The sequence below is a fragment of the Asparagus officinalis genome, chromosome 9, assembly GCF_001876935.1.
Source record: "Asparagus officinalis chromosome 9, Aspof.V1, whole genome shotgun sequence".
Taxonomy (NCBI): domain Eukaryota; kingdom Viridiplantae; phylum Streptophyta; class Magnoliopsida; order Asparagales; family Asparagaceae; genus Asparagus; species Asparagus officinalis.
In genome coordinates, this window is record NC_033802.1 from 12,889,805 (window position 1) to 12,902,783 (window position 12,979).

Below are 12,979 nucleotides of genomic sequence, written 5' to 3' on the forward strand. Positions count from 1 at the left end.
CGCTAGCTATTAAAATTATACCTCTTCCCTCGAGCCACTGGGGTGATGGAGATGTAACAACTGTGTTGCAATCGACTGGTGGAGTTGCATCGCACGCCGGATAACTATGGTCTTTTCGCAAAAGCTCCTGTAAATTCAAAAAGGAATTTCGCAGAAGGCGTTACATTATAGCTGCATTAGTCATAGGTGACTAGTCCTATAATCAACTCAGCGGAGGCAATACCTCTAAAGAACCTCCTAGGATTGTTGCAATCGACTAAGGAAACATTTGTATCAGGTAGCTGGTCATCAATCTGAGGTAGCTATATATGTGTGATATAGGAGTGTCCGCAAATCAGCTTCCTCGTCAATCGTCGAGATGAGAGAAATTGAATAAAGAATATAAGTGCAAAGAATAATTGAGAGACTAAACTAATGAGAAATGAGTTCTCTCACGAGCAATGTTGAACCGAAGGGCCAGTTTGAACGACCGCACATATCAAATCATTTCAAAAGAGATGAATTAAGCGTCGAGAGCGAACTTAAATAAATAGGTCATCTTGGTTTTCTGTCCTCCACACTTCGGAAGGAACGGAAGATTTTTTGATCAATTACTGCTTTTTTGTCATTTTTCAAGCCGCTATCAGCTTATTTTTGAGAGGAATACTCCATAGTTACGAGTATCAAAATAGTTTCATTGTTGTTGAGAAGTTCTGGAGAATTTTTTCGAATATTCTTAGGATATCATTAACACGAGTGGAATAGTGGTACAAGTGAGTATTAACACGACATCGGCGTAGTGCACGTGAACAAAACAACACGGTTAAGATTGGAAAATCAGAGAATCGATTAAAGTTCAATTAACAACGGTAGATAATAATGCAGACCGGACCATAACAGGCATTCTACACACTGGAATGAACTGAGGGATTGAATGAATAGAACGTAAGTCTTCCAAGTCCGTTCATGAAAAAGGGTAGGGGACAATCTTCAAGCATTCACAGAATCTTCTATAAATGAGGCTGAACTATTTTGGAGGGTATCTGTAGTACAAAACAATGGTATATAATTAACTATAGGTCCTTAGCATGTTAGTATGCTGGTTTCGAACATTACGGCATTGTCGAGCGGACGTAGCTATTAAGACCACAAACACGGCTATGTTCGCTGTGGAACAATCCAACATTCCCGGAAGTCAACGAGTCGTCAACGACAAAATAGATTTGTTCAACGAGGCGGAAATACTAGCAAAATAGGACCGGGCTATCAAATTCAAAGTCCTGATGAATCAAAGAAGACGAAAGACGGAAACACGGAAACGGGAAACGGAACACACGGGGAAATCGGCTAAAAAACCAACCGGGTGGCTCGGCTCAAGCGGCCACCCCAGGGTGAGTCTCAGTGGCGAGCCACACTGGGTGTCTCGCCCAAGACGAAGCCACTCAGGGTGGCTCGGCATGAGCGCACCCTCAGGTTGCGTCTCCCCCCCCCTCTCTTTTGTGCAACAAGACAGTTCAGGCAGGTTAAATAGGGGGTGGTTTCATTTAGAATTCGTGCTGAACTTTTGAGAGGAGCCGAACTCTGGCCGGATTTGTCACCTAAACTCGAGATTTGAAGGCTGTGAAGATTGGAGAACGGATTGTGATTCTGTGTGTGTAGCGAGAACCCGCACGAAAAAGGCAGGAGTTGAGAGAGTCTAATCCGGATATACGTCTTACACTCGGCATCTAAGTTTGATGTATTAGATCGAAGTTCGAGCGGTAGTTTCCTTGGTGTAAACGATCTCCGGCTTTATTCCTTGTGGTCATACCGTTAAAGTCGTGTATCTGCTTGGTCCAGATCACGCGGTGGTCACGCGGTAAGAACCGCGCAGAAACAACAACGAGCAAAGACCGATAGTGATCTTGTGTTTGTTTCGTAAGGAGAAAGTTGTAGTTTTAGATTCTTTGTTTTTTATTTTGATTTTATCATAAGCGGATTTATAAAGCCGGTCTCTTGTACCAAAAGTTGTAAATGAGCTGCAATGACATCGATTAATGAGAAAAACACCAACGTTTTCCGCGAAAATCTGGCTTGACGTGGAGTATCTCGGTGGGAGGAGTGTAGCATGTCGACGGTGGGAGGAAGTAGATTGAGGGGACAACGTTCGAGAGCGAGAGAGGAGGAGGAGGAGGGGGGGATAGAGAGGAGGAGAGGGAAGAAAGGAAAAGAAAAGAAATTATTAATCTATAGGGTTAGGTTTTGAAAATATTTAAAATAATATTACGAGTATTAAAATTAAACTATTATGAACTCTAAAATCAGTTGTTATATACCCACTGATACGAAGTGAGAAATAATAATATAATTATCAAATTAACAGGAATATTAATAATAAACTATTTATTTATTTATATTTAAAATCAATAATTATGAAAATTATTACCAGTAAAAGTACTGTTATACTATTACGACAAATATATGAAATAGTAGAATATATAATTTATACCAAAATATAAATTAATAATATTCATATATTTAGAAATATAGTAAAGATAAATATAACATTATTATTAAAAATATAGTATGTACGTAAACAAAATTATTCTAGAATTTTACCGCACAAATAAATTTATAAATATTAAGTCATTTAATAATATAACTATGGACTTTTAATCATAGAATTCTTGAAGGACCGAGAAAAATAAAATAAATAAAAAATATAATTAATATGTTAAATCTAAAATTATTTTATAGTGTCAAATTCTGTCTTAGATTTCATATTTTGATCTCATGTGTGTGGTCTTACTATGATGTGTGGTGATACTCTGCTTGTTGTTAATTTATAAGGTCTTATTCAAGGTTCTCATTTACCTTCATGTTGAAACAATGATCACTAGCAAGTGGTCGAGTGGAAGGACTTCGCTGAATTATCAATATTCAAATTTCACCATATTTTTCTTATTAGTTTTTTTCATAGTCTTTCTTTGTTCTTCCACAAACTAATTTGAGATTATCTTGGGGGATTGTTAGAAAATTTAATTGAAAGTTGAGTTATTTATTTTGATATTTTTTTTTTCTCATTAATTATTTATTTGTATTTTATATATATAATTTCATGATTAAAATTACTTTATAGATCTAATTATTATGTATTAGAATTTAATTAAAAGCTTAGTTTCTATTTTATTGATATTATTTGTATTTCTTTTATATTAGATAATTATATATAAATATATATATATATATATATATATATTATATATTTATATATTATATTATATTATTATTATTATTATAAGATAATCTTAATTATATATATAATTAAATATATTGATGTTCGTGAACAAACAGGCGATGGGTTCGCGCAGTCGGATGCAATTTCGATATGACGAGGTTGGGAGAAGGAGAGGCGATGAATATATGGGCGAATACTCTCAAAAATTTATGGCCGATTCTTAGCGACGCGGTTAATGATAGAAACCATGCAGAGATAATAGGTAACGGTAGTTTCACACCCCCGTGGTAATTGACGGTCACTAGTCTTGTTGGTGAACTTGACGGGAGGGTTTTATTGAGAGGCCCTAGGGACCATTGAAGGTCTCTTGTAGGGGGTTTTTCGTATACTTGGAATTATTATAAACAAGAAGTAGTAAGCTTAGTGATAGGCGTTATAAATGCTTTTAGGTCATATACAACGCTCGCACGGGATAGATTGACAAACTCACCGAAACATGAAGAGTGAATATATCCAAGGCATTGATAATTAACCGTTTAGAACAAACACCAAAGCGAATTTTATAGCAAACAGGATACCATGTATGCAGTCAGGTCCGATACAATGAGATATCGAATGAGCATCAGATCAGAACGGCGCAAACCACACTGGAGGGCTCAGCCGAATCGAGCCACTTAGAAGTGGCTCGGTGGCGAGCCACCACTTGGTGGCTCGGCCAAAACCGATCAACATTTGGATGGATCGGCAAGCGGAGCCCCAGGGCTCAACAGGATGCCGAGCTACCTAGAGTTAGAACAGGAATAACAGAGACACTTTTTGGGATGGTCATGGTAGGCGAGCACCTAGGTGGCGGCGAGAACCTTTCACCCCTGGGGTGGCTCGGTGGCCGAGCCACCCAAATCTGGGCCCAGATCTGAGCCCAGATCTGGATTGAAATGCCTATAAATAGAGAGGGAGGGCTCATTGTTTAAGGGTTGGACTTTTGATTGAACTTTGGAGTCGAAACTCTGCCGGATCAAGAGCTAAACCTCGGAGTTTTGGAGCTTGGAAGACTCGGGCTTTTCAGTTCTGGTTCTTGGCGGTCATCCACGTAAATAAGGCAGGAGTTCGAGAGTGATCAGATCTGAGATCCACACGGTTACCCTCCGGATCAAAACTTGGTTTTTGATCCCGAAAAGAGTATCGATTTCGCTTGGTCGATTTCGATTACTTAGGGCTATTATTTCCTTGGCGAAATAATCCCCTCGGCTGTTATTTCCTTTGTGAAATAGCACCCGTCATACCGTGTATATCCGACCGGATCAAGATCGCGCGGTGGTCCACGGATTAACCCCGGCGCAGGAAAAGAACCCACACAAGCAAGAGACCGCAAAACAGGATCTTGCGATTTGTTCCGAAAGAAGGAAAGTTGTAATCTTTTTTCTTTGTTTGATTTTGTTATAACCGGATCTTATAAAAAGACCGAATCTTTTGTAACCGATAAACTGTTGCTTAAGGAAACAATGACATCAACAAAGACGATTTTCCCCGCGAATAAACTGGCGACCACAGTGGGAGCTACCGATCTCGTTGCCGAGATCGTTGCATCGCAGCTGTGGATCTCGATCCCGGTCGAGGAGGAGGTCAAGTATGAATTCGACCAACAAAAGTTCGAGGAGTATCTGTCATCCTCGTCCGGATCCACCTCCCCCTGCAAGTCCAAGAAGTTCTCCTCCAGGAGAAAAGTCCGTTGGTACGAAGAAGTGCAGAATACCAACGAAGATCTCATCCCAATTGATGCTAAAGTTGCATCGGGTGAAGCTCCATCGACCTCCAACCAGGTCAAATCTGTTCTCGCCAATGCCTCCGTCGCTGAGGGAGTAGTGACTCTTTCAAAGAGAGCCTGCCAGAGGTGACGTCAACGACTGGCGCGGCAATTCGCGAAGGCAATGGAGTCCACTGACGGAATCTGCTATAACGCGGATCTGAAGAGCAGGAGAGGCAAACAGCCTCAACAAACAATGAATGGCAGCTCCTCCAAGCAACACCTGATGAGCGCATTCACAAGTGCCGCACACTGTCAGCGCAAGCACGGGCTCAAGTCCAAAAAGCCCGCAGAAGACTGCAGAAGGAAGTGGCCAAAAAGCCACCACCAACCCGCCAAGTATGGAGGCCGAAGTCTGAAGCAACGATTCAGGCTAAAGAGCAACCTTTGCAGCATTCAGCAAAAGTTTAACCTTCGGCGAACCAACCTAAATTGCCGATAATTCTCATAGCTACTCTGGGAGATCCTGCAGAATCATCCCGAAGAAAGAAGTCAGTTTTGGAGCGCCTCGGTCCACTTCCCGATGAGGGATACAAAGCTCCAGTTCAAGAACGTCTGGGCCCGATAAAGAAGCCCCGAACGACTCAACATGCTGAGAGTCGCCGCCACCCTCAACATGACAAAGAGATCAGGGCAGCTAGGCGCACCAATTTGCGCATTGAAGTCCAGGAGCCCGCTGAGAACTCACGCCCACAAAGGCATGTTTCGAGGCGCGTGACTCTTGAAAGCCCAAAGAAGGCAGTTCGCCCTCAGAAGGAAACATTGTCGTCTGATGGTGATAGCGTTATACCTGAGAAGTCGTGCTAACACACGATAGGTTACTCCGACCTTCAAACCGACGAGTTGTACTATCGTGGTGGGGGTACAAGTAAAACCAGGAAAAGGATTCCTCAAGAACTAGAAACTCAATGCCCCTGTTTCAAACTCATTCGGGCAGTATTATCTGAGTGCAGCTGCATCAAGATAGTTCCCGAAAGAATTTCGGTTTTCGAAAAGCTCAGTACCGAAACACCAAAACCAAGGCCTAGGCGTTTCCGACAAAGAAGAACGGTAGTTAAAGATGGAGAATTTCCGAGGGTCACCACTAATATGACCAGCAAAGGGACATCGACACGGGATAATCCCAAGTCAATTCCGAAAGCACCCCGGCGTATAACATGTCTGTAGTCTAGAGCCATCATACGAGCAACTTATGGTAGGATTCAGACAAGATTACCTTCAGAAGATGAAGAATCGGATGCTGGCTCTGCGGTCGCATCAGATAATACGGTATCCAGCGATGGACAACCCCGCGAGTCACTTATGATAAGTGCGGAACAAGTGGCCAAGATGCTCGAAGAAGCCATGGCTAAACAACAGGAGAGCTTCAGGTTCGAAATGCAGATGGCCATGCAGAATATAAGAGAGATACATGACCAACAAATCCAAGCACTGACAAACCAGCAAGGAGAACCAAGTCGTCGTAACATGGTTAATCCGTAAGTAGTGGCACGGACAGCTGCATACAGGCCACTAGCCTTCAAATCCTCACCAAACCGGTCCAAGATGTAGTTTCTCAAACGAGTCCACCATAGCCTATCCGATGAATGTACCCATCCATAACATCGATGACCGGTTGCTGGCATTTCTCGACCCAAAGCTGCGAGCTGATTCTTCACGGTGTTAGCAACAGTGAAGATCTCACCTTTGGGTGGGTCATTCAACCTTGTGATCCCCGGATACAACCCTGTTATCCAGTTCCGATTACTTGAGCCGAGAATTGCGCCGTGGGTGATATAGCCACAATGAATGCGCTCGTGTTCTTCTGTTAGCCTCCATGACATTTCTCGTGGAACGGCTTGACACCAAAGCTCTGTAAGAGAACGGTGATGAGGAATCAGAGGAAGATATAAATGGCCACCGTCATCATGGTGTAGCCATTGCTCCATTCCAAGAAATACAGCAGCAATATCTTCTATTGAGTCGCCAAATAAGTAGTTCGGCTTCCTCAACGGATGTGTATAACTTGGGTCCTTCACTAATGACGCGTCCGTGATGAGTTGCCTTAAACTATGGCGCCCTCCTTTCCGTATTAACTGTGGAAGTTCTTTCGGTACATCCGGAGCAAACTGAGGAGTTATCGGAACGGGGACCGGTTCGTCAGTAGAGGCATAAGCCTCACTACAGCGGCCTTCCACTAAATGGGCACCAAACTCCCTCGAGAGAAATTCAACTGAGGTAAAACAATAGGTAATTATTAAATACAGTCATAAATGCCTATGTTAAAACAGTATAGGCGTCGAATTCGCCTCACAAATTGTGAGATAGAATTACGGCCTCATAAATGGTGAGACGATCTCAATTATGTCACACTCACAAACAACAAATCATATTAACGTGCGAACAACACGATGGTATGCCCGAGTCTGCGCGATATGACACAACATGATATCGCCCCATATTGCCTTAAAAACGTGTCTTGACTAAGCAAAACACGTCTTGTGAAGCGTTCACCCCCACGAAGGAGGGTGGCAGCTTTTCTCAATTGCCTCACAAAGAAGAGAAAACGAGGACATTATACCGAGTACGTATTCACGATGGATTAACTAGGAAAGACGATTAAGAACCACACTATACACACGAAGAACAGGATATATTGTCGCACGAATGTTCGCGGGAAAATTCGTAGGTTTCTTTGTTATTGATTCCATTGTCATCTTGAGTTACAACTTTTTGAGTTACAAAAGATCCGGTCTTTTTATAAGATCCGGTTACAACGAAAATCAAATAAAAATAAACAAAGATTACAACTTTTCTCCTTTTGTGTCGAACGAATCGCGAGCTCCTGTTTTGCGGTCGCTCGCTTTGTGGGTTCTTTGCCTGCGCCGGGGTTGTTTGCCGTGGACCACCGCGAGATCTAGATCCGGTCGGACCTACGCAGTACGACGGGTATTATTTCACCAAGGAAATAATAGCCGGGGAGGATTGTTTCACCAAGGAAACAATCGTCCAAGTCTCGGGATCTAAGACCAAGCTTAGATCCGGAGTATGCCTGCGTAGATCTGAGATCTGATCCTCTCGAACACCTGCCTTATTTGACGTTGATGATCGCCGAGCACCAGATCTGAAGGAGTGAGTCCCCGAAGTCCCAATGTCTCAATCTTTTTTAAGTTCCGAGTCTCCAATCCAGCAGGGCTTCGCCTCTCTCCAAAATTTCCAACCTTTTGAAATGAAGAACCCCTTGGCCTATTTATAGGCTCTCGTTACTGTGCCCGTGCCCGTGTGCACGTGTGGCCAGCTCAAGGTGGCCGGCCACCTCAAGGTGGCTCGGCTCATGCCGAGCCACCCGGTGGCTCGGCCATGGCCGAGCCACCTCCGGGTGGCTCGGCCTCCGAGCCACCCTAGGGTGGCTCGGTGGCCGCCGAGCCACCATGGGGTGGCTCGGCCACCCCATGGGGTGGCTCGGCTTTGGCCGAGCCACCATGGGGTGGCTCGGCCATGGCCGAGCCACCCCTTGGTGGCTCGGCTTTAGCCGAGCCACTCGGGTGGTTTTGGCTTTGGCCGATTCGTCCGGGTGTGGCGGAGTTGTGTTCGTTGTCCAGTTTTGACCGTGATTCGGTTGATTGAGACTCTGATTGGTTGATCTGATTTGGCAGTAAGTCGGATTCCTGATTTGGCAGTAAATCCACTTCTGAGTTTGAGTCCGAAACCGATCTTGATTCGATTGTCATTTGTCCGAGTATGCCCTTGGTTGGATGACTCGTTGATTCTTTGACACTTGGCTTGATTCCTAACGCGTATGGATGCATTCCGTCGCTTGATGCGATTCGTCGATCTCGTCGCCTCGTTGGTTCGTCGGTTTGTGCCGAGCTGAGCAAAAGGGACCTATAAGCAATTTTATATGCCTACAGATACCCCCTCCAAAGTATTTCAGTCTCGTTCTTTTATAGAAGAGTCTGGAATACTTTGGATATGCATGTCCCAACCTTCAGTCGGTGTAACGGGACCTTGGAATAGCTTCTGTTCTTGATTCCTTCACTTTGTCGAATGTCTGTAAGAGTTCCGGTGCTGTATTTATTGTCTGACCGTTGTCGGAAATTTGAACTTGAAGTCAATTCCTGATTTTCGATCTTTAGCTCGTAGAACTGACCATCGATTGCTGGCGTTGAGCCTTTATTTGTGACGCGTTGTCCGGCGTAGTGTAGTTGAGTTATCCTTAAGAATATTTACAAAAATAGGGAATAGTTTATACTCGTATACCTTATTGGAGTAGTAAGAAGCAGTTTATACTCGTATACTTTTCGGAGTATAAGAAGCAGTTTATACTCGTATACTTTTCGGAGTATTGATTCTTTCATTGCAACGCATTGATAGGCGTTGACCTAGGGTTACGCGTTGTCCGGCGTTGACCTAGGGTTTTGAACGTCGTACGTTGATTTTTTGATCGCAACGCATTGACTGGCGTTGACCTAGGGTTACGCGTTGTCCGGCGTTGACCTTAGGGTTTTGGACGTCGTACGTTGACTGTTTGACTTTATCTGCAACGCGTTGTCCGGCGTCGTATTGTTGAGTTATCCTTAAGAATATTTATAGAAAACATTCTCCAGGAACTTCTCAAAAATTAGGGAACAGTTTATACTCATATACCTTATTGGAGTATTTAAGAAGCAGTTTAACCTCATGCACTGTTGGAGGATTGAGGAGCAGTTTATACTCATATACTCTTCGGAGTGTTAGTTCTTTCATTGCAACGCATTGATAGGCGTTGACCTAGGGTCACGCGTTGTCCGGCGTTGACCTTAGGGTTTTGAACGTCGTACGTTGAATTTTTGCTCGCAACGCGTTGACTGGCGTTGACCTAGGGATCACGCGTTGACCGGCGTTGACCCTAGGGTTTCGAACGTCGTACGTTGAATTTTTGCTCGCAACGCGTTGACTGGCGTTGACCTAGGGTTACGCGTTGTCCGGCGTTGACCTTAGGGTTTCGAACGTCGTTGGATGCTCAAGTCACGAGACCAACTAATGGAGCTGATGCGTCAGTGACTCTCGTATTTATAGGATTTTTGGCAAACCCTCAGCCATTAACGGGTTTGATGAGCCTTTACCGACTACCGTTTGAGTCGGGCTAGCATGCGGATTGTTCAAGTCCGTTCCGCATGTGACGTTAAGCTAAAAGAGTTAACCCTTTTAGTGCTACGATATTGAATACGTAGACTTCGTCTTTCTCACGGGAATAGACTACCCGGCGACGCGTGTTAGGCGCTGACTTTAGGATTTTTGGCTAACCCCAAGCCTTTAACGGATTTGATTAGCCTTTACCGACTACCGTTTGAGTCGGGCTAGCATGCGGATTGTCTAAATCCGTTCCGCATGTAACGTTGTGCTAAGAGAGTGAATTCTCTGAGACTTTGTGCTATGATGTCGAATACATAGGCTTTACCATTTGTTACGGGAATAGGCTACCCGGCAACGTGTATTAGACGTTGACTTATCCCTACTTAGGCTTCGGGATGAGATACCCCAGAATCGAACTCTGGTGTCTTTTTCTACGGGGAAAGACTAAACCGGCGACGCGTGTTAGGCGTCGGCATATCCTTTCTTAGGATTCAGGATGAAATTCCCCATGCGTGTAAAGCATGGATTTTGGTGTTATTAATAACAACCTGCCACAATGTTGAATATGTGGACGGATGTTCTTTTCAACGGTTAAGAACTAACCGGCAGCGCGGGTTAGGCACAGACTTATCCTTGCTTAGGTTTCAGGATAGAATACCCCAGAATCGAACTCTGGTGTCTTTTTGTTCGGAAAAAGACTAAACCGGCAACGCGTGTTAGGCGTTGACTTATCCCTACTTAGGATTCGGGATAAAATTCCCTGTACCTGTGAAGCACAGATTTTGGGAGTTGAAAAAGGTGGTGTCTTCTCTTGGGGCAAAGACGAACCCAAAATGGGAGAGGAAGAATTTTATATTCTATCTCCCGAAAATGAAGAAGAAGAATTTTATATTCTCTCTTCAACTGGAAAGGAGACTCGAGGTGGGATCTCCACCCCCAGAATCCGGAAAGGTGAAACTGAGAGTGGGATCTTCACTCCGAGAATCGAAAAGATTCGAATAACCCAAACTGTCGGAAGGTTTGATTACCGAACTAAAGATGAATTTCCCGTTTATCGAGAGTGAATTGTGGTTTTGACCCTAACTGTAGGAAGGTTTGGCCAAACAGGAGTTTGAGGTGACCCTAACTGTAGGAAGGTTTGATCGCTTGATTTGAAAGTGGACCTCTCGTTCATTGGAGGAATCGAGAGGGGATTTTGACTGTGGTCCTAACTGTAAGAAGGTTTGACCAAGTGGGTGTTTTGAGACAATCCTAACTGTAGGAAGGTTTGATCGCTCAATTTGTGGACCTCTCGTTCATTGGGGGAATCGAGAGGGGATTTTGACTGTGGTCCTAACTGTAAGAAGGTTTGACCAAGTGGGTGTTTTGAGACAATCCTAACTGTAGGAAGGTTTGATCGCTCAATTTGTGGACCTCTCGTTCATTGGGGGAATCGAGAGGGGATTTTGACTGTGGCCCTAACTGTAAGAAGGTTTGACCAATGGGGAACCTTACGTTCAGACTCTAACAAAGAGAGTGTTGAGTACACAGACACGGTGGGAATTTGAATGGGAGTTCTCATTTATTACATTGCTGTGGTTTTGGGAACTTCCCGTTACATAAATCGTCCACCCCCAGTTTCCTTTGCGGAACTGGTTCGGACATTATTCTCAGTTACCTGATCGGGTTATCCTTAAGAATATTAGCGTAATATTCTCCAGGAACTTCCCGTCGAAAGTGGGAAACAGTTTAGACTCATATACCTATTGGAGTATCAGGGAACAGTTTAACCTCTTGTACCGGTCGGAGGATTGAGAAACAGTTTATACGCGTATACTCTTTGGAGTGTTAAGAAGCAGTTTATACTCTTATACCGGTCGGAGTTGTAAGAAGCAGTTTATACTCTTATACTTATCGGAGTCTTTGCCATTCTCAATTGGCTTACCTTAGCGTTATGACGCCGGCTTCAACCAAGGTCTGAATGCTATTCTTGAGAGCAAAGCAATCCTTGGTGGGATGAACGACCCTCCTGTGGTACGCACAGTACTTTGGGTCCGGGATGAACGACCCTCCTGTGGTATGCACAGTACTTTGGGTCCGTAGTGTTGTCAGCTTCCTCCTGATTTGTGATAGGTGGTAGCTTGATCTTGTTACCTTCAAGGAGGGATTCGAAGATGGCTGGAACGTCTTCGTCCTTGAAAGAGTACTCTTTTTGGAGTCTCGGACCCGAAGTCTTTTGCTGCCTTCGGGATTGCTGTTGTGATGCTTGATTAGCACCACCAGCAGCTGCAGGTGCTTTGCCCTTACCACGGGAAGCGAAGTTTGAGTCCAGCAGATTAACCGTCGGTTGGTTCCTTTCGGCCTTCTTCCTTTTAAGGAAGCGTTCGGCTTGTTCACCGCGCACCTTCAAGTCTTTCCAAGTGTCAGACGGTGCTGTTCCCATTGCTTCCAACACGTCCAACGCAATGTTGTTGTGGCAAGTTTGGAGGATGAATTCCTCTGTGATCGGGTCCCGGCAATTCATCGCCTTGTTCCGGAACCTTTTGACGAAGGTGTCGACTAACTCCCCGTCCTTCTGCTTCTCATCGAGCAATGCTCCGATAGATATCTCGGTGTCGTCGTCGAAGAAGTTGGCCAGGAACTTGGTCTCCATGTCATCCCAGCTGTTCACGCTGCCTGGCTTGAGGCGGCGATACCAATCGAAGGCGGCTCCGCGAAGAGTGCCGACGAATGACCGCACCATCAGAGGCTCATTGCCGGAGATAATACCCAAGTGCGATTTGAAATAAATCAAATGCTGAGTGGGGGAACCCTTCCCATCGAACGGCGTGAAGTTGATTAAACTGAACTTCGCCGGATAGGGGATCGATTCCCACTCTCTTGGGTATGGACAGGGAATGCCTGTT